Source organism: Lissotriton helveticus (assembly GCF_964261635.1).
Source record: "Lissotriton helveticus chromosome 1_1 unlocalized genomic scaffold, aLisHel1.1 SUPER_1_unloc_47, whole genome shotgun sequence".
Lineage (NCBI taxonomy): Eukaryota > Metazoa > Chordata > Amphibia > Caudata > Salamandridae > Lissotriton > Lissotriton helveticus.
The window spans coordinates 1,307,378-1,332,383 of record NW_027611689.1 but is presented as its reverse complement, the minus strand read 5'-3'; positions in this window follow the sequence as shown (position 1 = coordinate 1,332,383).

Sequence of the window (25,006 nt, the reverse complement as noted above, 5' to 3'; positions counted from 1 at the left end):
GTTACGCTTTTCGTGGTGTTTGTCAGATCACACACCGAACACCCCCCACAAGGATGATGCCCATTGGGAAGGCTGGACACTTTGGGTGTTGGTTTGGGACGTGTATGCACCAACCGGTCGCGAAAACTCGTCGACCGTTTAAACGCAAATCTGGGTTGCGGCATTGTCATATTCCTAGTGCTGAGAAGATGCCAATGACCAGCCAATGACCAGCTTTCCCCAATGCAATACGAGGGGCAGTACAGGTTTATAAGGATATTGCGGTATTGCAAAGACAGCCTTGCCCCTTCACAACTTTTCAAAGGTTCACAATCAGCACGCCAACAAGTGAGGAGGCATAGAGGGTAGCTCTTGCTCAAGCAAGGTTCAAGACAGCTTTACCCCTTCACATTTTCCAGGGTTTCAAAATCAGCCTCAGAGTCAGCACGCCAGTAGATGAGGGGTCGCAAAGGAGGGCGCGGTACAAGCAAAGCGAGCGCGAACTGGGTAGAACTCTTCCCAGCGCGCATTACCTCGCAAAGCAGACCAGCGTCCGGACCAGCGTCCAATGACCAATGCCCCCGGTTTCCCAGTAGTTCGCCGTCGAAGGTGCAGGTACCAGCGGCGTTTGCGGGCGCTTTCAATCACTCCGAATGTCCGCTGAACAGGGCAGGGCGCGGAGCAGAAACATCAGCGTTACAGGAGCTTCGGTCTCTCCATATGTCAGCAGGACAAGGCAGACAGGCAGGGCGTGGAACAGAAGCGCAGGGGCTCAGAGAACTCCGAGAGGCCGTCGGATCCTGTAAGACTTGCTCAACTTGCTCAACTCAATAGTTTTCAGTTTTCAGTATTCAGCGCATAGCTCTAACGCCCCGGTGTTTGGCTCCGGCATCTAGCGAGGGAGCAGCGGCGGCGGCGTTGCTGCTTGCGTGGCTATGCTGATTGAGGAAACAGGAAGCACAGCGTCAGCCGTTCACCCCCCTCGTTGGCCCCGCAATTCAGCAAGAAGCCGTTTATTGCGGAGGGATGGTTGCAAGTGATCTTTCCATGCTAGGGTTTCGATATCCCTAGAGAGGGTGTTTTCTACTATCCCAGCCCCCCCAAATCTGGCAATAGAGATTGAAGTAATAACCCTTTGAATGCTGGCTTTAAAAGCGTCCCGCTTAGTGGCTTCATAGGTGTCAACAAGGGTATTAGTAAAAAAGAAAGCCTCTATCTCTTTTCGAATGTCTGCCACATCTACAGGATCTTGTAGGACCTAGGGGGGTAGTTTCCATCTAGGAATGGGCTCCCTACATGGGTTGGGGCGTTGTATATATATTAGAACATGAGCATGGTCCAATTGGGATATATCTGAAATACTTGCACTTCTCAGTGCGTATAACAGGGAGAGTGAGAGAAAGTAATAGAAAAGACGAGAATATGACCGGTGTGCATGAGAGATGAAAAAGTAATCTTTAGTGGATTTAGATGTCTCCATGCATCAACTAAGCCTAAGTCTGTATTAACATTACTCAACGATGCTGACATCGCCCCATCCCCCTGATGTGCCTGCGCAGTACGGTCCCATTTTGGGTCCAACTCCAGATTAAAGTCACCTCCAAGAATAATCAGTGTTGTGACAGTCTGCAAGAGATCCCTGGGGTGTAGTCGTAAGAAAGCATCCTGATTTTGGTTAGGAGCATATATGTTAACAAAGGTCAGGGACCACCAACCCCATGTCATGTGTGCTCTAATTAACCTTCCATCCTCGTCCATCCTTTTCCATCACAGTCCTGGTATTCATTGACTGCCATCCAGGTTTGAGAAAGATTGCTACCCCCCGGTTTTTGAAGAGGAGCAGGCCCAATATTGAGTGAGGTATTTAGGGTGGAACATGAGGCGAGAATCTGAGGAAAGCAAATGAGTTTCTTGGATAAAAATAACATCGGAATCTTGCTGCGTAGATATCACCAAACTTGACGCCTCTTATAAGGGGAGTTAAATCCTTTTACATTGAGGGATGGAAACTTTATAGGGCCAGCCATGACATTTCCGAAGAAGAAAAGGACTCTCCATAGCCTCGACAGCAAGACCATTAGCATGCATCGTCCCCTGCAAAACGCCACCACAGGCAAGTAGGTACCCCTCACGAAGCCTTGCAACAACAGAACATTCTTGAATCTGTCCATACATGTCACCATGAAGCACTTCCATCTCGTAATCCCCCCAGAGCAGCGCATCCAAAAAGAAAAAATAAAGAGGTTGGGAGGGGAGATAGGGAGAGATTCCTCTTCAACTAAGCTGGCTTTGCACGTCCTCTCAAGGTTCGTTTCGGGACACTCTTGTAGTATCCGAGCGCGATATAAATGGAAATAACATAACATAAAAATTACAAGAACAACTGGGCCACATAATCTCAGAGTCCGACGAGAACAGCCCATTGTCAATCTGACGGACAATTGAGGAGTAGTGGCTCTCCTAAAAGACTCTGAGAGAGGGGGGTGGGCGGCAGCGATCAAAAGAGGTGTGCTGGTCTCCGCTACCACTGGCCCATCACAGTACAAGAAAAGGTAGTGGTTGCTCCCACCACCGGGCCATCCCGAAGGAATTCACAGCAATGTTGATGTCGGGGTCACCCCAAGTCATCGCTGTACCTTGTTAAAGGTTCGGGTGCCACCCTCAGGTGTATGCAACATCTCACACCTCATCAAGGGGCAGGTGCAGATGAAACTTTATGTCACAGGAAGAAGATGAAGAAGATGAAATGTCATCGGGAATTAGTTGTAAACATCGCCAGGGAAGATCCGATAACATGCAAATCAAGAAAACATCACTCCCTGTGGTCTGGCGATCGAGCCAGAGAAGAGGAACAGCTCAGAGAATGAATGTGGCTTATGATGTCTTGTTTAACTTGGGAAGATTTGAGTTCTTGCATGCGGCACTTGGACCTAGACGGCAGGACTGTGGACCAAATAGGGCGGAGGGGCCCATCCCGACGATCCTGTGATGACAACAGGTCCTCTCCCTCAGACTCCAAAGCAAGCTGCAGGAGATTTTGTGCTTCTCTCAAGGACCTTAGGACATGTTGTTTGCCCTCCCAGACAAACATCAGAGCAAAGGTGTGGCCCCATTGGTACTTAATGTTGAGATCCCTGAGCTTGTTCATGGCGGTTTTGAAGTCCTTCCTCTGCTGGAGCGTGGCCAGGGCCAAGTCCTGGAATATTTGAATTGAGAGTCCATTATACGAAACAGATTTGATCCCTTGGACTGTTTTCAAGATGGCTTCCTTATTGTGTAAAGTAGTGAACTCTGGTAAGGAGGTCGGGATGAAATCAGGCCGATTGTGAGGGCCAAAGACTCTATGAGCTCTATCAAGCAGAGTCTTCGTCCTCCCTGATAGCCTATAGGAGCTCCATCGTGTTCTCCATAATGTCTTTTCCTTCTATCCCCAATGGCACCCCACTAATATGCAGGTTGTTTCACCTACTGCGATTTTCAAGGTTTTCTTGTTTCAGCTGTAGGATGATATTTTGCTCTTCAATTTCCATCAGTGTTTTCCACAGGTTTTCATGGTCCTCTGCCCTTGTGTCCATGGTGCGTTCGAGGTCATCCACTCTGCCACAGATTTCTCTGACCTCCCGGCGGATATCCTGTATCCCAGCCTTGAAGTCCTGTTTAAGGGTTCCAATTTCGTCCTCGATTTCCTGCAAAAAGGACGCCATGAATGCCTGGGTGATTGACACTTCCGAGGAGGATTTTCCTGATGCCGGCATGGAGGAGTTAGAGTCTTCCTGAAGCTGCAAGTTTGTTTTAGACTAAAGAAACATGACAAGGTTGTCCCGTGATGCGGCAGGTTCTGCATCCTTATTTGCTTTGTTTTTGGGAGGAATGATAGCTAGAGACCAAAGTTCCAACCGCAGGCAAGAGTCAACCCCCAGGGCAAACTGAAAGGGTGGTTGTTAGATCTGGGGGTCTCTAGTTGGCACAGGTTTGTACTTGTGACAAATAGGGACCCTTGCCTCTAATCAGGGTAAAGGGGTACACTCCTAAAATAACCCCTGCTCACCCCCTTGGTAGCTTGGCACAAGCAGACAGGCTTATCTCAGAGGCACTGTGTGAAGCATTTGTGAACACATGCAGTAATCAAGTGACAACACTACAGATGGACACCACACAAGGTGTATATTGAAAACAAGTATTCTTTATATAGACTTATCACAAGACCACAAACGGCAAAAATCCACAATACTGTGCTCAAAATGCTAGTTTTAGCTTACTTCTGTTCAGTTCTTAAAATGCAACACTTTGAGTCAAAGTACCTTACGATGCGTTACGCTTCCACAAAAAAAGTGTTTCAGCGATGGAAAAGCGGCAAAGTTCTGGGGGAAAAGAAATAAAGACGTTCAGATCTTCCAGATGCGGCACGCTTCTCTGATGATGCGAGAAGTCTTGATTCGATGCATCAGCTGCAGCGCAAACCCCTTGTTCCGCGATGTGACGACAACAGCTTCGGCTGCGACACTCTTCTCCGACGTTGCGAGACGGTTCCACACAATGCGACAACTACAGCGGCGACATTCAAGAATCGATGGCAGCAGCTCCGACAGCAGCACGCTTCTCTGTGGATGTGAGGCGCTTTCCTTGATACGGTGCAATACAACAGCTAGAGCGGCGACATCCACGATACAACGCCAGCAGCAGCGATGGAGACACGCTTCCTCTTCGCTGCGAGACGCTTCTCTCGATGCGGTGCAATACGACAGCTACAGCGCTGATATCCACAATGCAATGGCAGCAGCAGTGACGGCGACACACTTTCTCTGTTTTTTGTGAGATGCTTCTCTCGATGCAGTGCAATACGACAGCTACATCGGCGACATCCACGATGTGACAGCAGCGACGGCGATACGCTTCTTCCTCTTGAGTCGCACTTCCACCTCCTTGCGACACGCAGTCCCTCAGGAGGCTCAAATCAGCAGCAGGCACTTCCAAAGAAGTCTGGGGAGCTGGTGGTTGAAGTCTGTTGTCCCCGAGTCTTTAGCAGGAGGCAAGCTCTGTTCCAAGCCTTTGGAGATCCTTACAAGTTGATGAAAGCACACAAGGTCCCTTTCTCCTCTCTTTGGCAGTAAGGCAACCACTGCAGGCCAATCCCCCAAGCAGCACTTCAGCTTCTTCTGGTTCAACTCCTCAGCAAAGGTTTCTTCTTGTTTGTCTAAAAGTGATCTCTTTTCTTGGGATCGGGGTCCCAATATTTATACCTCAAAATCATTTGTCCTCTGAGGGCAAAGGGGCCTTTGCCCAGTCCAAACCAGTTCTGGAGCACTCTGTTTACATGACTCCTCCTTTCCTTTCACAGTGCAGGGCAGAAACATAAGACGCCCCACAGGAGGTGGAGCCAGCATTGTGTAGGAATGGCACAGCCCTGGAGCACTTTGTTGACATGATTCCTTCTCTTCTTTTAAAGTGCAGGGCAGAGACATCAGCTGCACCCCAGGAGGGGGAGCTGGCATTGTGGAGGGAAGGCACAGCCCTATTCAGGTCCCAGGTGCAACTCCTCCCTCCCATCTAGATGCAGATCTCTCTATTCACCACTGGACTGACTCATTCTGTCTCTTGGAATCCCCAAGCCCTGTAACTCAAACTCCAGACAAGGAATACGCAACCTAGCAAAGGCAGGTTTGGATAGTTAGACAAGAAAATACCTACTTTCTAAAAGTGGTATTTTCAAACACAGAATGTTAAAGCCGACTTCACTAAAAGATGTATTTTATCATTATGAGTTCAGGCATACTACACTCAAATTTCTACCATGTTCCCTGAGTCAGTTAGGATTATAAGATGTAATAATCTAACTGTCCATTCTGGCCTATGGAGAACAGGTTGCCTTGCAACAGTGAAAAACATAAATGGCTGTAATTCCCTATTAGGACATGCCACACACACCAGTGCATGTCCTACCTTATACTTACAATGCACCCTACCCTTTGGCCTACCATAGGGGTGTCTGATATGAAGAAAAGGGGAGGTTGAGGGACTGGCAAGTGGGTGCACATGCTCAGTCAAAATGGCAGTAAAAGACTGCCCATAGGCTCTGCAATGACAGACCCGAGGCACACGTTTATAGGCCGCTTCTGTGGGTGGCACAACCAGTGCTGCAAGCCCACCAGTTGCATTTGGTTTACAGGCCCTGGGCACTCCTGGTGCACTGTACTAGGGTCTGACAGGTAAACCAAACAAGTCAATCATGGAATCACCAATTTATACATCAATTTATAATAGGGAGCACTTGCACTGTGGCACTGGACAGCGGTGGTACAGTGCCCAAAGCATCTAACACCAGCAAAAACACATGAGGCAACAGCAAAAATGGAAGAGAGACCAACGCCAATGGTGCCAGTTCTAACACGTGTCCCCTCCAGCTGAAATGTGGGGAGAAATACCCTACCTCCTGGGAGTTCTCATCACTAAGGTAGAAAAATCTGGATAGACCATCAGCGATGGCGTGTTCTGTACCAGGGCGGTGTTCTACCGTAAAGTCCATACCGTGTAGGGAAATGGACCACCTCAACAGCTTTGGATTCTCACCCCTCATCTGCATTAACCATCTGAGGGGCCTGTGATCTGTCTGAACACGGAAGTGAGTCTCAAACTGGCATGGTCTCTGATTCTTCAGTGCCCAGACCACAGCAAATAACTCACGTTCAATTGCACTCCACCTCTGTTCCCGTGGACGTAACCACCTACTGATGAAGGCTACTGGTTGATCTAGGCCCTCCTCATTCATCTGTGACAAAACAGCCCCCACACCATGCTCTGAAGCATCTGTCTGAACGATAAACTTTCTGGAGAAGTTGGGTGCCAGGAGCACGGGCACCATGCACATGGCAGCTTTCAGGGCCTCAAAAGCTTTCTGACAGGTGGCAGTCCAAATCACTTTCTTGGGCTGCTTCCTGGAATTCAGCTCTGTCAAGGGTGCAACAATGTTGCCATTCCCCTTGACAAACCTCCTGTAGTACCCTGTGAGTCCTAAAAAGGCTCTCACCTCTGTCTGGGTTTTGTTGGGGTTCCCAAGCCAGGAGGATTTCAATCTTGGGTTGTCGGGCGCCACTTGGCTGCTCCCAACCTGGTGTCCCAAGTACACCACGGAAACCTGCCTGATCTGGCACTTACTCACCTTGATCGTGAGGCCTGCCTTCCGCAGTGCCAACAACACCTCCCAGAGGTGGCACAGGTGTTCATCCCAACTGGTGCTGAACACTGCGATGTCATCCAGGTAGGCGGCACAGTCCAACCAACACCTGGTTGACCAACCTCTGAAAGGTGGCAGGGGCATTCTTCATCCTAAAGTGTATAACTCAGAACTGGAAATGCCCATCTGGTGTGGAGAATGCTGACCTCTCCTTTGCCCCATCAGTCAAGGTGATCTGCCAGTACCGAGACGCCAAGTCAAATGTGCTGAGGTACCGTGCAGACCCTAGCTGATCAATGAGCTCATCAGCTCTGGAGATGGGGTACGCATCAGTCTTCGTGACTGAATTGAGCCTTGGTAGTCCACACAGAACCAGAGTTCGGGTGTGGCACCCGGCACGGCAGCCTTCGGGACCATGACCACTGGGCTGGCCCAAGGACTGCTAGCGGCCTCAATCACCCCTAACGCAAGCATCTTTGAGACCTCCTCTTTAATGCAAACTCTCACCCTGTCAGTTACCCTGTAAGTTTTGTGCTTCACAGGTAAACTGTCTCCTGTGTCCACATCATGGATGCACCAATCTGTGACACCAGGAACCAGGGAGGACAGATCAGACAACGGTCCCAGCAACTGGCAGCAGTCATTCTGTTGCTCAGGGGTCAGGGTGGAAGAGAGGTTAACACCATCCACTGACCCATCTTGCTCTGTTGCAGACAGGAGGTCAGGAAGAGGCTCAATCTCCTCCTCCATTCCAGCATCAGTTGCTAAGAGCATGCCCACTTTGGACGCCTCCAAATGGGGCTTAAGGCGGTTGACATGCAGGACCCGCAAGGGGTTCCTGGGAGACCGCAAGTCCACCAAGTAGGTAACTGGACTCTTGCGATCCACAACCTAAAATTGTCCCGTCCACTTATCTTGGAGTGCGCAGGGCTCCACTGGGGCCATGACCCTCACTTTCTGACCAGCCTGAAGCTCCACCAGAGTGGCATTCTGGTCATACCATCGCTTCATCTCCACTGAGCTGGCTTCCAGATTCGCCTGAGTGATTTGTCAGAAACACCGAGTCTGGTTAATGAAGGCCAGCATGTAGCTATATACATCCTGGGGAGGTTTCCTGGGAGATTAATCCCAGCCTTCCTTGACCAGACACAGAGGTCCTCTGACTGGGTGTCCATAGAGAAGCTCAAAGGGACTGAACCCTAGAGATTTTGTGTCACCTCGCGGTATGTAAACAGCAGGCATGGTAATAGGACTTCCCACTTAAGCCTCATAGGTTCCTCAAGACCCATGATCATGTCCTTTAGGGTTCGGTTGAATCTTTGAACCAACCCATTTCTTTGGGGGTGGTAAGGAGTGGTGAACTTGTAAGTTACCCCACACTCCTGCCACAGGGACTTCATATACTTGGAAATGAAGGTGGTTCCCCGTTCAGACACTACCTCCTGAGGGAATACCACTAGGGAGAAAATTCTCATCAGTGCTAGTCCCACCATGGGGGTCATCACTGTCGTCAGACCCGGTTGGCATGGTCCACCAAAGACCAGGATGAACCTGTTGCCCATGGCTGTCTTGGGGTCCAGTGGCCCCAAAATGTCAATACCCAACCACTCAAAGGGGGTGCTGACCTCAGGGAATGGCTGAAGAGGAGCCTTCTGCTTCCTCCCACTCTTTCCACTTGCCTGGCAAGTCTGACATGTCCTGCAATGGGTGTCGAATTCTTACGCATTTGGGGCCACTGAAAGTGGGTGACAAGCCTCTCAAAGGTCTTGTCCTGCCCCAAATGTCCTGCCAATGGCACATCATGAGCCAGCCCCAGTAGGAAGGCTCTGAAGCTCTGGGGTACCACCAGCACACGGGCTGACCCAGGAACAACAACCTGAGGCTTACTGATCAACTGCTGCCTGGCTTGCAGCCTGTTGCCGCAAACCCTCAAGAGAAGGGCATTCTCTCTGCTCCTGGCAGAATTCTTCCCTGGAGGGGCCTCCTTCCTGGTGCCAATGGGTCAGCTCAGGCAGGTCCCCTAGTTCAGCTACCTGTTCCCCGGAAGGCTCCGGGCATCCCCCTTAGGGTCTACCTCCTCCTGGGCCGTGGGAGCTTTGGGCCGGTTTCCTGCACCCTCTCCCCTTCTCTGTAAGGCAGGTTCCTGGGTCTCCCTCTTAGGCTCCAGGTCTTCTTGAGCACCCCTACGGGCTGCCATTGACCGGGTGGTCACACACGCCCAGTCAGACAGACCCACCATCTCCAAGTGAGTACTCCGCTCTACCTTTCCCCAAGGTGAGATTTCCAAATCGTTCCCCAACAAACAGTCAACAGGCATGGCAGGCCCCACAGCTACTGAAAAGTACCAAGAGACCCCCCCCCCCCACTCAAAGGGAACCTGAGCCATTGAATAATGGCTCTCTGTGTTGTCGGCCGCAACAACTTTGCAAAATGCAAAAGGGACAATCTGCTCTTGAGACACCAGGTGACACTTGACAGCTGTCACACTGGCTCCTGCATCTCCAAGAGCCTCCACCTTGTGGCCATTGATGGTCACCCACTGCCCATATTTCTTAGTGTTGTTGAGCAGCCAGGTCCCTGGGACCACCTCACACTCTCTTAAAGAGACAAGGAACATCTCTGCGGGACCCACCCACCTTGGACAGCAATCTCCTCCCCCAAGGCTACACTTGCCATCTGCCGGGGCGGAGCACCAGTGGGTGCTGCTTTTCCAAATAGGCTGCACCTGGGGTCATTCATCAAATGACCCAGGTCTCCACCTTTGTAACATTTCAGGGGTCCCTGGTGAACAGGATTACCTGTCAGGCCCCTTTATTATTCTCAGGGGAAGGCTGGAAACCTTTCCCTTGGTTCCCTTGGGGACTACTTTGGGGTCCTTTATGGAGCTCCTTCGGTTTACCCTTGTCCCCCCCATTCTTTTGCTGGGGACCCTGCCCACCCTTGGCTGAGTCTCCCTTGTGACCCTTGTGGACCCGGGTGCTCACCCAGCAGTCCCCCTCCTCAGCAAGCTTCCTAGGGTTAGTCTGCTTGCTATCAATCAGATGCTGGTGCAGCTCTGGAAAACAATTACTGGACAAGTGCTCCCATGCAATCAAATCAAGAAGCCCCTGAAAATCATTAACTTTGCTGCCCTTCACTCAACCATCCAATGCACTGTAAAAGAAAGTGACATATTCCACCCAGGTACTACTGTCTATCTTCTTGCAATTCCTGAATCTCTGCTTATATAGTTCAGGAGTCAAACCATACCTAGACATTAATGCATCCTTCAAGTGGTTATAAGTATTGTGGACTTCAGAAGGCAAGTCTAGCAGTATGTCCCACCCCTCACTAAGGAGCCGCCCCACAACCCCACTTTCCAATCTCTCTCAGGGCCCCTGTGGGAAGACATGGCTACCTCATAGAATCTGAACCACTGCCCAATATCATCATTCTTATAAAATTCCTTTACCACATCCTTGGGGATATACACTCTAGTTTCCACAGGCACTGACGGTGCGCTGCCACCAGAGGGAGTAATCTCTAAGCTCCTGGCCTTTAAATCCAACTCCCTCAAGACCTTGTCATGTTCAAACTGCATTCTCTTTTCCTCTAGGGACAATTTCTTACTTTATAACTCCAGTTGCTCATTCAATTTGATTTTGGCTATCTCCATTTCATGCCTTCTTCATCTCTCTCCGTCCTCCAGCTCCTCTGGAGACAGACTTTTGCCAGAAAAACTGTTACCTGTCGGGGAAGGTGCTCTCCTTCCTCCTGGACTCACTGGCCCTTCCAGCTGCACATCTGCATTCTCATCCCCATCCTCATTCTCAGGGATCTTCCTTGCTTCTAACCAGGCCCTCAGCGCCTTATATAACCCTTCCTTCTTGGCGAACCCAATAAAGGAAACATTGAATCTCTTGCAGAAGTGCTGAAGCTGCTTTACTGTGTAGCTTTCCAGCCTCTCCTCTTCCCAATCTCCATCAACATAGGCTATGGATTCTGCTCTCTCCATCATGGTTAAACATGACAGTTCTCAAAAGTAGAAAATCCCCAAAAAGAAATCTACCAAAAAGTATGTGGTTGCGTTTTGGTCTGCACTCACTAGTAGTGTTCACCAATCACTGTACATGAGTCACAACGACAACAGCTTCGGCTGCAACACTCTTCTCCGACGTTGCGAGACGCTTCCGCACAATGCGACAACTACAGTGGCTACATTCAAGATTCGATGGCAGCAGCTCCGATGGCGGGACACTTCTCCGTGGAGGTGAGGCGCTTTTCTTGATGCGGTGCAATACTACAGCTACAGCGGTGACATCCACGATGCAACAGCAGCAGCAGCGATGGCGACACGCTTTCTCTTCATTGCGGGATGCTTCTCTTGATGCTGTGCAATGCGACAGCTACAACGGCGACATCCACAATGCGACGGCAGCAGCAGTGACGGTGATAGGCTTCTTCCGCTTGAGTCGCACTTCCAGCTCCTTGCAACACACAGTCCCTCAGGAGGCTTAAAACATCAGCAGGCACTTCCAAAGAAGTCTGGGGAGCTGGGGGTTGAAGTCTGTTGTCCCTGAGTCTTCAGCAGGAGACAACCTCTGTTCCAAACCCTTGGAGATCCTTCCAAGTTGATGAAAGGACACAAAGTCCCTTTCTCCTCTCTTTGGCAGTCAGGAAACCACTGCAGGCCAATCCCCCAAGCAGCACTTCAGCTTAGGGATAGTCTCTCCTCAGTTTCTCTGGTTCCACTCCTCAGAAAAGGTTTCTTCTTGTTTGTCCAAAAGTAATCTAATTTCTTGGGATCAGGGTCCCAATATTTATACCTCAAAATCCTTTGTCCTCTGAGGGCACTCTGTTTATATGACTCCTTCTTTCCTTTCACAGTGCAGGGCAGAAACATCAGATGCCCCTAAGGAGGTGGAGCCAGCATTGTGGAGGAAAGGCACAGCCCTGGAGCACTTTGTTGGCATGATTCCTTCTCTTCTTTCACAGTGCAGGGCAGAGACATCAGCCGCACCCCAGGAGGTGGAGCCGGCATTGTGGAGGGAAGGCACAGCCCTATTCAGGTCCCAGGTGCAACTCCACCCTCCTATCTAGATGCAGATCTCTCTATCCACCACTGGGCTAACTCATTCTGTCTCTTGGAATCCCCCAGCCCTGTCACTCAAACTCCAGACAAGGAATACACAACCTAGGAGAGGCAGGCTTGGATAGTTAGACAATGTTATGTTATGCTAAAAATTCTTGTATAGCGCACCTACACCAGGGCGGTTTCATAGCGCTGGTAAGGCAGAGATAAGGTGGCAGGAAACTAAGAATTAGATGTTATATCATTCGGTAAACAGATGAGTTTTAAGCAGTTTTTGAAACTGTACGTAGGAGGTAGTTGATCTCATCACCACCGGGAGCGAGTTGAGGCGCTAGGACAGCAAATCTTAGGCCTCCGTGCTTATTGCGCTTAAAACGGGGAGAGGTCAATATGTTCAGATGACTGGAGCGAAGAGCCGGGGAGGGAATATATCTTTGAATTTTGGATGAGGTAAAGGCAGGGCTGTTGCCATGGAGGGCTTTGAAGATGGTACATCCTAGCTTGAAATCGCATCTTTTGGCCACAGGCAAGGCAGGATTCCCCACAAGGAGCTCTTAGCGGTGCCACCAACCCTAGGCAAAGCACCCTTCCTCGGCTAGCAGCTGCGAGCGGAGGGAACATCAGCAGCGCCAGAAGGCGGTGAGAGTGCAGGGCGCCATCTCCGATGTCCCGGGAGGCAAACGCCGACTCCAGGGAATCCCCGGTGTGGTATCTCCTCACCTATGCAGTACAGGCCCGGAGTCACGGCTCAGCAGCACCTCCCACTGCAGGGCTCGTCTCCCAGAGTGGTCGCCTATACGGTCTCCCGGGAGGCACCAGCCCTTCCCTTCTGTCAGGCACAACCAGCAGCACCAGGATGCAGCGGGTGAGAAGTTCTTCCACCTGGCCCCCAGCATCCAGGGGGCTTTGAGGGATAGCTGCTGATTCCAGGGGCTGCTCTGTCATGGTACCCCCTCACCCGCACACTTCAGGTCCGGGCTCACGGATCAGCAGCCCTTCACGCAGCTGGCCCATCCCCCCCAAAATGGCAGCGGGGCAATCTTCAAGAGAAGCCTCTGGGGCTCTCCGGCTGTCGGGCACAACCGAGTCTCCTCCGAGCGGGCAGAAACTCCCCACAGTGCCACTGCTTGTAGGCAAAGCTCCCTGCCCCGGTTAACAGAACCGGTGGCAGGGAACAACAGCAATAACGGGACACGGTGTAGCGGAGACCCAGAGTCATGCGACTCACTCCATCCGCGTCTTTGCTACGCCCCCCCATCCACCACCTATTTTGGCCTGGTCCCGCTCTGTCCTCAACTGGGTGAGGGCTGAGGGTGTGTCCCTTTTCAGGGAAGACACCCTGGGGCTACGCAAAATCCCTATCTCAGATAACTGGAACTTACTTCTCACAACGCTTAAAGCAAATTTACACCTTGATTCGGAATCAAATAATTCGTAGCATGTGGAACTGGCAACGTGCTGAATGGAGAGGTTGGATACTACGGCTCTGAGTTAGGCGGGATGTCCTGGTCCATGCAGCAACACATGAGCAAAGTAATGTAATAACTGGGAAATGTTGGTCATGGAATAATACATATATATGTAATGTTCATATCGGGAATGAAGCCTTAAGTACTGCTATGCCTGAAGTTAATTAGGTTGTTAGTTTTGTAAATTTACTGATCTTTTAAATTCTGCCAGGTATTGGCAATGTATATGCTGGATATTATAGTATATAATGTGGAATTTCTAATCAGTTGGATATTCGTAAGATGAACGAGTAGAGAATATTTGATATAATGGGACCATCTGTTACACATGTGTGGGGTGTTATGAACATTTGTGCTGTGCACTGGGCCTTCATGGAAGCCGTCCAGTCAGTGACCTGTACAATTTCCTCATCACTGATGTCAGAATCAAGCAATTTTGCTTGATCACTTGACAGCACTGTGAGGGCAACTCCAGTCAGAGACACCTGCTCTGTGGCAGCATGAACTTGTGCCGACAAGGAGTAGAGAGCCTCGTAGAAGGTGGTAAAGTCTTGAAGAATGTCAAGTGGTTCGGTAAAAAGCACATCATGAGCAGATCTAAGGGCAGTATCATTGTACGCGACTGCGCCTGACACAGCTGTGCAGCCAACAACTGGCCAGCTCCCCCATCTCATAGTGCAGCTGCCACAAGCCAAAGTGCACCTACTACTCTTGTGTGGTGTAATGGGACTTCAGATCATTCTTGGCCCCAAGCAGCTCCTTGAGAAGAGCAGGGGTCAGCAATGCATTATACATCTGAGCCAGGTGAAGCAAGAGGTCAGTCAACCAATGCTGTTATGCCTCACAGTGGCACTTATAGGCAGCCAAATCTTTCATCGAATTACCTCTCGAAGGCCTTCCTGCCCTCTCACAGCACCTGTGCATAGGAGATGGACCCAGCGTTCTCCTCCAAGTACTGGCTCAGATATTGGCACCATCTGTGCTTGTCTTTAGGGGCTTTATACCATGCTGTATACATTCGCCAACGGGCCTGAGGGGTTTTCAACAATCGGAGATTATGGCTGAGTAGCACAATTTCATGATCAGTGTCAGAGGTACTGTTTGGGAGGATCAAGGTGTCAACGTTTACAATGGATGCAGGAGGTGAAAGTATAGTCCGCGTCCCTCAGGTGCGTCAATCGCCCTGGATCCATCAAGGCACGATCATCAATAATGTCATAGAGGATGAACCGGTCTCGGGCTGCCTGGTCATATGGTTTCTGGACTTGTCAAGGTACCATATTCCAGCACCCCCCTCATGAATACCCCGGCTGTCCCAAAGGAGACCAGGAGTTTGTTCAGCCGCCGGGGCATAGATAGAGCCCACACACAAAGACTCATTGAACATCTGAACCTTGGCAACAATATATCTGTCCAGTGGGGTCCCTCCATGTCCGCAGTGTGCAAACCTCCAGGGAATTGTGAAATAGGATGTCCAACCCACTCTCCCCATGTTCCAAAGGAGTAGATGGGTGTGTACGGATAGTCTGGATCCTGCTAGCATGTACTCATCCAAACCCAGCAAATGTAGCCGCCCACGTCCTAAGGCTTGCAGTTACGAGCAGGGGCGCCATCTGTTTCCAATTATTGTGCCCAGACGCGGGAGCGATAATTGGAAACAGATGGCCTTCTGCTCGCTCTCCCATGCATGTGCGCGTACCACTCACGGGCTCCGGCGTTTGTCTGGGCTATCTTTAGTCTTTTAGCCCCTTCCTTGTCCTGGTTTTGTTGATTAATCCTTACTGGCACGTTCACAGACTACAGAGAACCGGTACGGGTGTGTCTGAAGTGATCAACTTCCTTCCTATGTAAATTTGACCACTGCATGCGTGTTTCTGTTGTCTGACTGTTTACTATTTTATCGGTCTCATTGTTTGCCTCAGGCACGTATGTTTTACCATCCAGATTGCACTTCTGTTTTCTTCTGTCTATTGAAAGCCACACATTTCCAGTCTGGTCAAACTTTCTGCCCCTTCTGATTCTTACTGATTTAGAGTTCATTCAGTCTTAGCACTCTACCTTCCTTTTTCTGCCCATTAAAGCTCTCCCAGTCACTTAGTACAAAGTCTCTTTCTCTGCGACTCTCTGACCCCCGTCTCTCACATTTATTTGTTTCATATCTTTGTACGTCATCCTACCTTCACATTTCCAAAGCACCACGAACTTTGGAACGTCATCTTCGTTTGCTGTCATTCACAAAAATGCCATCCCTTACACATAATGTCCCCAGTTAAAGGCATAGTACTGCTTGTCTTAACAAACCCAATACAAAATACCACAGAGGACAGACTGCCTTTACTTTGCCTCAAAGGCACATAACTTCAGGTAAAAACACTGTACCTCAATCCAACCCAGACGGAAGGCTACATTGTGCCGCACGTATTGGAACATTAATACACACACTGTCCCAAACACCACCAAACAAAACTACCCACAAGAAAAGACACTTTCCTATCCCCACTGAAAAGGATCCAAGCCCGGCACCCGCCTCTGCCTAACACCGCCTGCCCACAGACTGCATGCCAACTCTACGCTGTGCTTTTTTTACACTGTCCTACAGTAAAGCCATTCTAAATATATCACAGCAAAACATGACACATTGCCTTGAGCCAGCTTGTTTTGACAGCTTTACGAGAGAGCTACATTAATACGAGTAGCTGCCCTCTACCTACGCGGACCGTCCAGGCATTTGGTCTACTGGCCGTAGATCGTTGTTGATCTTCAAACCAATGTCATTTCCTGCAATTGTAGCACTTCCGAGTAGCCTGGGAGGGGGCGGTAATACCACAGTGTAAGATTACCTCTGATTGGAGCACCGGGAGGACTTTAGCCAATCCTAGTACTCCGTACAGAATTCTAAAGTGCTGATTGGCTATGGAATACACACTTGCTTCTTTCTGAGCCTCACCTCACCAGTGGGCAGGAGCAGCTTGCCCGGTTGGTGTGGACTGAGCCTGGTTAGTGTGGATCACCTGAGTAGTTAATCATGGGTAGTGACAGCTTGTGTTTAACCGTGTTGGCACATGTCGTCCTGCATGAGTGCAAAGGGAGGGCAAGGGGTCAGTGGCGAGTAGAGCTGTAGGGTGATCGATGCTGCTGACTGTGTTCCTGATTTCTAGTTTTCCAGTGTTACCACCATCGACCTAGTCACCTGGCACTCATACCAGATCTGTATTTTCCAGTCTTCTTACTCTCTCTCCTATTGCCTGTCTTTCTGCCTCCTACCACCCTCTGACGTTCACTCTACTTCGTTCTCTGCCACGCTTAAGAACGTGCTTAAATCAGTGAAGATGATCTTATCTTTTTACTTATTAGGTTGTCCTTTTGTCCTACTTCTAAAGCACCACAAGCTGTGGCCCGTCTTCCTGCAATTCACCTAAGGTAAAGGCAGAGAGCCCCTATTTTTCCCCCTTCCACATTCCCATCAACTGACTATGATCAACCAGTGCATCTGCAGCCATCTTTCCACCACCCCTTCCGTACTTGCTGTTTTAAACGATCCATTGCTTTTGAACCCCCCAGCCCTTCGTGACCCACCACGTCCTGCTCCCTGCCTCCTTTCCCATTGTTTGGCCATAAAAGGACAGTTTATGGCCTTGTAGCCATGTGGTGACCTCTCGACCTCTCTGAAAGTGGTGCGCCTGTATTCATGTCTGTGCCACAGATCCAGATTTTTTTTTTTTTATAAAGTGTAGTGGGGCTGAGCTTTACATTCACACAGTGTTAAGTTGGCATGGGCTTATTAGAGATTTAAACACCATTTTGCTTTCCTGCTCTGCTTTGCACACAACACTCACTTGCGCTATTTTTTAGAGAAGGCTGAGTATTTTGCTTCACATGAGAATAACTTGTTATGCTACATTTCTAGACTGCTTCATTAGTTTAGTCTGTACAGTGAGAGCCTGGGCCGTCAAGGTTATCTTGGACACTGTGTCTGTGGCTCGAAGTGATCAGCGCACGTTCTAGCCATAACACACATGCAGCTGTGGCCACCTCTGATACTTGCGTGTTAAATAATGCACTGTGCAGGCATGATCAGACACACTTGGAGAACATTTGTTAGCTGAGAGCTTGTGCCGAACTCTATGTGATCCACTTCTGCTAAGTACCAGAGGTATGGGGCTGCCCATATAATCCTATGAGACCTTCTGTAGTTATAAACTAACCTACTAACTAGGGAGGGGGAAATATAGGTATATTTAAAACCTGTTTCCCTTCAGCATTATAACACGCTTTCCCCCTTTGTATTCTATAGAATAGTAACTATGCTGACAACCTTGTTTCTGATAATATGTTTGCTTGTATTATCTAAGGTACTGCGCATAAGATCACGGCGTTAGAAATAAAAATGTCAAACTTGCTTGTGTCTCTATTTTACTCCATGTTTTGGACTGGTATGAGAGTGTTACGAAAGAGTGCTCCTGTTTTCCACCGTACCTGAGGAAAAGTCACATGTTCTGGGTTGACTAATCATTGGTGTTTTTGCTATAGGACGAAGAACCAATGAGTCACTGATGCTAGTCTGGTAGGGGGTTTGGATACTAAGGTGAGTTTTGGCACACCCTAATTCACTGAGGTCCTAAGTCTCTGTGCACAGTTCTGTGTAGGAGCAGAATCCCTGCAACAAAAGTACACAAAATATATAATTTAAACCTGAAAATCCAAGCACACGTAACAAAATAGTAAAAGAATTGCCAACACTCTTTGTTTACCGACATTGCTTACATTTCCAGACAGTGACTTTGCCTATCTATGTACGTACGGAGGCAAAACAGGTTTGAGGTTTACTTTATTGTACAGTTAATTAAAACTCACAATATAAAATGTAATGTCATTAAAAATCGTTATAACGTTAGATACACATACATTATTAAAGGAAAAAGATGTTTAAAATCGTATTAAATTATCATTCTCAGTAAAATATCTATGGTCCACATGTAAGATTTTAAAAAGACTGTCTCGATGTACTGTGCCTGCTTTAACTTGGCGGGTCCTTGGGATACTATGTCTTGGTTAACAAGTTATTACACTTTATTAGTCACTTGCCATATGAATAGTTCATAAGTCTTGTGGACACCATATCAAAAAACTTTGTCAGTCTACAGTTTAGTTGGACTTCTTCAGGTTTGAAGCATATCATCACAGCTTGCCTGCAGCTTGCAACTCCTTTCTGATTCCAGAGTGATCAAAGTAGGGCGCGCCTTATGTCCATCCGATTTGGGCAGATGCATATTATATGGATTAAATCCTCATTCCCCGATTTGCAAAGACGGCAAAGATGATTGTCTGGCCTCCTTTTCCATGGTGCCAAGTGAGGTAGAATTGGTATAATTCCAAAACGCAGGTTTAAAAATGTATCTTTTGTCTTCCGCGTGAGACCCATTTTCAGATATTCGAGCGGTTTTAGGGCGTTATAATCTTTCAGCACAGCCCATCCATGTGCCCTTTTGGCCAAGGTTTCTTTGTCTTCAATAGACGATATCAGTTTAGTGACTTTTGTTACCGCCTTTTTGAAATTCTTATTGGTGGTTGAGCACTCCCAGGGGCTAGTTAAGTCCAGATACTCCAATGAGTTTAAGAGGTATTTTTTTGCAGGTGAGTTAGGTCGTATTGACAGTTCCGTCCATAGGTGAGCGTTTAGGGTTCCTTGTTCAGCGCCTTTGATTTTGCGCCAGCATTTTATGTAGGCACTCCTTCTCTCCACCGTTTGTTTTTGGATACCAAATTCAAGGCGAATTTGGGCAGGAGACACATAGTTTGGCAAACGGAAGATTGCTCTGTATGCTCTGCTGATTGTTTTGTCAAGAGCGTTAGCGTCTTTTCCTTGCATGGATTCACTTCCGTATGTAAGCATAGGTTGTAGACGTGCTCTAATCACCTGTAGGAAGGGGTCAAATGATCGGTCAGGGAGAACTTTTTTTAGCGGCTTGATTGAGAAGTGGAAGGTAGCACCTTTTCGAGCTATAGCCTCTAGCTGGGGTTTGAACGAGCCTCTACAGTCTAATAATACGCCAAGGTATTTGTAATTGGTGACTTGGTCCAACCTCTGTCCACCCAGGAACATACAGGTTTCTTTGGTTTGTTGTAATTCACTGACATAACTTTTTTTTTTTTAAAGTTTATCTTCAAAGCATTATTTATTGAGAATTGATTAGTAGTGTCCAAGAGATGTTGCAGACCAATTGGGGAGCGACTTACTAAGACCAGGTCATCGGCGTAGAGAAGGTTAGATAGCGAAATGTTTCCCAGCCGTGGTGCATGTGAGTTGGTTTTATCCAGTTCTCCGGGCAAGTCTGCTAGGAAGAGGTTAAACAACATGGGGGCAAGTACGCATCCTTGTTTTAGACCTTTGGTGGTGTTAATTTGCCTGGAAAGGTGCGTCCCACTACCAAGTTTGATCTTTACCCAGGTGTCGTGTGTAGTAATATCAACTGCTTTAGGAGTGACCCTGGTATCCCCCACTTGACCAGCTTCAGCCAGAGTTTATTTTGATCAACATGGTCAAATGCTGCACTATAGTCTATAAAGCATAGAAATAGCGAGCTCTTGACAGTCTTCGCAGCGTCTGTCAGTACGGTTAACGCCATGATGTTTGTGATTGTCCCCTGTTCTCTGCAGAAACCAGTTTGGTTGATGGGGATTATGTTTTTAAGAGTTGCCCAAGATGTTAGTTCTTCCAAGATAAGGCCCGCGTAGTACTTTGCCTCGATGTCAATTAGGGCGATGAGGCGGTAGTTGCTTGGGTTGCTCTTATCGCCCTGTTTATGGATCGGGCTAAGTATTGATCCTCTCCAAGTTGAAGGGCATGTCGCTGTTTCCCTGACCTCCTGGAAGAGTGGCACCAGTGTCTCGCTCCAAAAGTGTCTTCGTGCTTGTACATTATTGCTGGATTCCATTGGGTCCTGGTGCTCCTTACAGTTTCCCTTAGGATATTTGTTGCTTAATCCTGACTGCTGTTATTGTGTGTTTTTTATCCTTGCTGCCTGAAGGTGGTTTAAGACTTGTTGTTCCATCTTCCACCATTGTTACAGGGTTGCGCGATGTCTCTGCCAAAATAGTGTCTTGATTTGCATTTGCATATGTTCGATGATTGACTATCGTTTTCTTTTTACTGTTTGTGATTCTAGTAGTTAGTTTTTTTCCTCTAAGTAAGCCCCCCTCGGGGGTTTTTTTGTCGTTGAAGTGTGTTGATAAGTAGTGAGCCCATTCGGGCTCAGGTATATGGGAGTTTATTCCATTGTTGCTTGGCCGCTGAAGGCTATGTATTGTTTTCCAGAACCTGGCACTGTTCTTCTGTTTTTAGTCATGTACTATTTTCGCCCAGAGGTTCTCATTGATTTGCCTTTTCTTTTCCCAGGTCAGCTTGCTGAGCCGAGTCTTTGGGAGTCGCAGCTCCTCATGCAAGGCCTCGTTGTTTGATTGATTGCGATGCTTCCTAAGGATCTGGTTTATTTCCCGTTTTAGTTTTTTTATCTCCTGTGAGGTTGCATTTGCTATTGTGTGGGTTGATGTGCTGTTTGTGTTGTTTTTTTGCTCTATGCCTAATTGTGTTCCAAGTTCCATTACAAAGGCTATCCAGGCCTCCAGTGGGTTCCTTGACGAGCTTGTACTCTGATGCAGAATAATTCTTGCGTTGATTGTAAGCTCTTCTACTTTGGTGGTCTTACACCTTATCCATCTGAAGTTGGTGGTGTGCTCCATGCCGACAGTTTTTCTTTCTTCCAGGTCGTTCCTTCTGGTGACATATAATTCCACTTCCTGTGGTAGATGGTCGCTTTGACCATTTACACCGATCTTGAATGAGCAGATAGTGTCCAACAGAGGGAGAGTTACGAGGATAAAGTCGAGATGCGAAGAGGTAGTTGAGGAGAAATACGTATATGCTGGGGGAAGTGGAGGACCAGGTATCTGCCACAAGATAAAGTAAATTACTGCACTGTTCGTAAATTGTACCAAAAATCTATTCTGAAACAGAAAACTGATTATGTCTCTGAGAAAATTTTAAACTCGCAGAATAAGACAAAAGACCTGTTTAATATTGTTAATGATCATAGTAACAGTGACAGAACTACCCTTCAGGTTACTCCCACTCAAGAGCTCTGTAACTCTTTGGACACTTTTTTTCTAAATAAAATCACCAATATAAAGCAGAGTATTTTAAATTCACTGCCTCCTCCTCCTTTGGATGATGTTTACTATAATTCTTCTATTTTAGAAACCTTTCCTCCCATTGATGTGAAAACTCTGTCTGACCTCCTTATACGTGTTAAATCTGGCTCGCCTGATGACACTTGCCCCCCACATATTTTTAGGGAGGTAGGATTGGCAATCCCACAGGGCGTCCTCCCGTTGCTAAACGGATCATTGTCGCTGGGCAAAGTGCCTTGCCGTCTCAAGAAAGCTTTGCTTATTCCAGTGATTAAAAAAGCAGGAGCAGACCCACATGACCCGATAAATTACAGGCCAATATCTTTACTACCATATGCATCGAAAATCTTGGAAGCCCATATCTCTACCTGCGTGTCCAAATTCATAGAAAATTCTGAGTACCTTGAATCTAATCAGGCCGGCATCCGTCCCTGTCACTCGACAGAAGCCGTGATCCTTGCTGTCCAAAACACTCTAAGACGCAACGCAGACAGAGGCATCCACCAGGCCCTTGTGCTTTTAGATCTGTCGGCAGCGTTCGACACGGTTGATTATACCATTCTTATCAACCGTGTCGAACAAGCCGGCCTCAGGGGTCCTGCTTTAAGTTGGATTACCTCCTTTATCACAGGACGCACGCAATCAGTTAGACTGGGTGCTTTCACAGCTCCTCTAACTCCCACTACATGTGGGGTGCCGCAAGGATCATCACTGTCACCCTTATTATTTAATTTGTATCTCCGTCCATTACTTTACTCCCTAAAGAATGCTAAAGTTACCATTTACAACTACGCGGATGATCTCCAACTTGTTTTTCCCCTTAACACTCCAGACTCTGTGGTGGAATTTCAGAACACCATGATTCACATACAGAGGTGGATGAGTCTTAGCCATCTAAAACTTAACCCAGGCAAGACAGAACTTATCTTGCCTGGGAAAAGCGAACTAAGCTGGAGTCCATGTTTCTGGCCATCCAGCATGGGGATTCCACCTTTGAGATCTTCCTCGGTTAAAAGTCTGGGAGTCACACTTAGTGCGGATCTCTCCCTGAAAGGACAAGTTAGCGCAGTAGTCTCTGCCAGCTTCTTCTAACTTAAGAAACTAAAAAAAATAGCCCAGTTTCTTACGCAAGTCGCACTCATTCAGGTTGTCATCGCCCTTGTCCTGTCCCGACTGGATTTCTCAAACAGTCTTTATTTGGGAATCCCAGCGGGCCTGCAAAAAAGACTCCAATTTGTCCAGAATTAAGCTGCTAGGCTTATTCTCAAACAGGCAAAATGGCAGTCTATCAGACCTGGCTTGAAACAATTACATTGGCTGCCTGTTGCACAGCGAATTGCGTTCAAAACGGGATGCCTTATTTTCAAAACTTTACAGGACACAGGTCCAAAATGTATAAAAAACCTTGTTTCCAGATATAATCCCCCATTAAATCTTCGTTCTGCTTCTAAAGCTTTACTGGCTGTCCCACCTTTTAAGAAAAAACGCCTTGGCGGTTGCTGTTTTGACTACCTTGCAGCCACTTTTTGGAATTCGTTACCGATCTCTCTAAAAATCAGTCCAGATCTTCTCACTTTCAGACATTCCTTAAAAACCTCGCTTTTTAATCAGGCTTACTGCTGAGACTTACAATTGTTATGTTTGCTGAGTTTTGCAATATGTTTTGTTCCTTACGATAGCGCCATGAAGCCCTTGGGCGTACGAGCACTTAATAAATAAATTTTAACATAACATAACATGTCCTCTATGAATTGGCCGTTTAATACCCTCAAGTTTAACTGCTCTAGGTCTCTTAATAGCTGGCTTGAGCATCTTGTTTGTTAGGAGTGAGTATGGCTTGACTAGGAATTCCCCAAGCGTTGTTAAGGTCCTGTACTATTTCATCTTCTGATTTGTCTCCGAGGAGTTGAAGGTTGAAGTCACCTGCCAGGAGTAAGTTCTCTACATCCCTTTCTTCCATCAATCTTGCCACCTCTGTGACTAGTTCTCTCGCACCTTTTAGTCTATGCTTGGGATGTAAATAAGTGTTCAATATATGCAGTTGTTGGGGGACCTGTTTTTTTCCGATCATTATTACTATTGCCTGTATGGCACTTGGAGGTGTAATTTTTGCCTCTATTACTTCCAGTTTTCCTATGGTGAGTATTGAGGCAAGCGATGCCAGGTCTCCTGAGCTATGACCATAAGACGAGTTTCTTATAGCTGGATGGATTTGCGTTGAGTATGCTATAAGAGAAAACTCTTCCTCCTCCCAGGTTTCTTGGAGCAAAATCAGATTGAATGATTTTAGGTAATTTAGTGTGTCTGGGTCGTCTAGTTTGCTAGTCAGGCCGTTTATGTTCCAAATCCATATTTTTATATTTGGAGCGTCAGCTTTTGTGAGAGGCTGGATTGATGTTGTTTGTCACTTTGTGGCAGCTGCAGATATTGTCCGCTGTATGTTTGCCCAACTTGGATCAAGTTGGTGAGTTGTCAGGGATGTTAGATTGTTGTTCGGACCTGGGGAGTTACTACGTGCTCCTTTTAGAAATGAATTAGCTTTATGCGGGCGATCTTTATTTCTTCCTTCTAGGAGTGGAGTGGGATAAGCAGGTCTTTTTCCCGGTTCCAATTTTATTCCCCATATATGAGATACACTTTCAATTGAGCGGATCAGTCTTAATATATTGCCCCTGTTTAAGGTGTCCACTCTTCCCTTAGATTTGAATTCGGGAATGAACAGTATTAGGTCGGTCTCATTTATTACTGAGGATAGCGTACACTGATGAGTGGTTGATGTATGTTGGTTAAAAATGTTCGACTCTGTATGACGTGTCGTTGTGTGTGGTGTTGATTCCGTGTTGATCCCGAGTGATGGAATCCTTCCGAAGATTGGCTCTGAGTGTTGATTGGTTAATTTTTGTTGCGTCTGTGCTAAGATGGGTCGAAACCTCTGGGGCTTGCTCTTTGTCGGGTGCTCCAGGTTGCGTTTGTTGTGATGATACTGTTAGCTTTATTTCTTCCGTTCTCCTTCCTGTACTCCATGTGTCATGTGCTGAATCTATTGCAAAGGTGAGTTGCTTGTTGATGATTGGGCCGGTGACTTTCTTTTCAGTCTGTTTGCCTGTTACTTTTTTGGGTTGTTTCAGT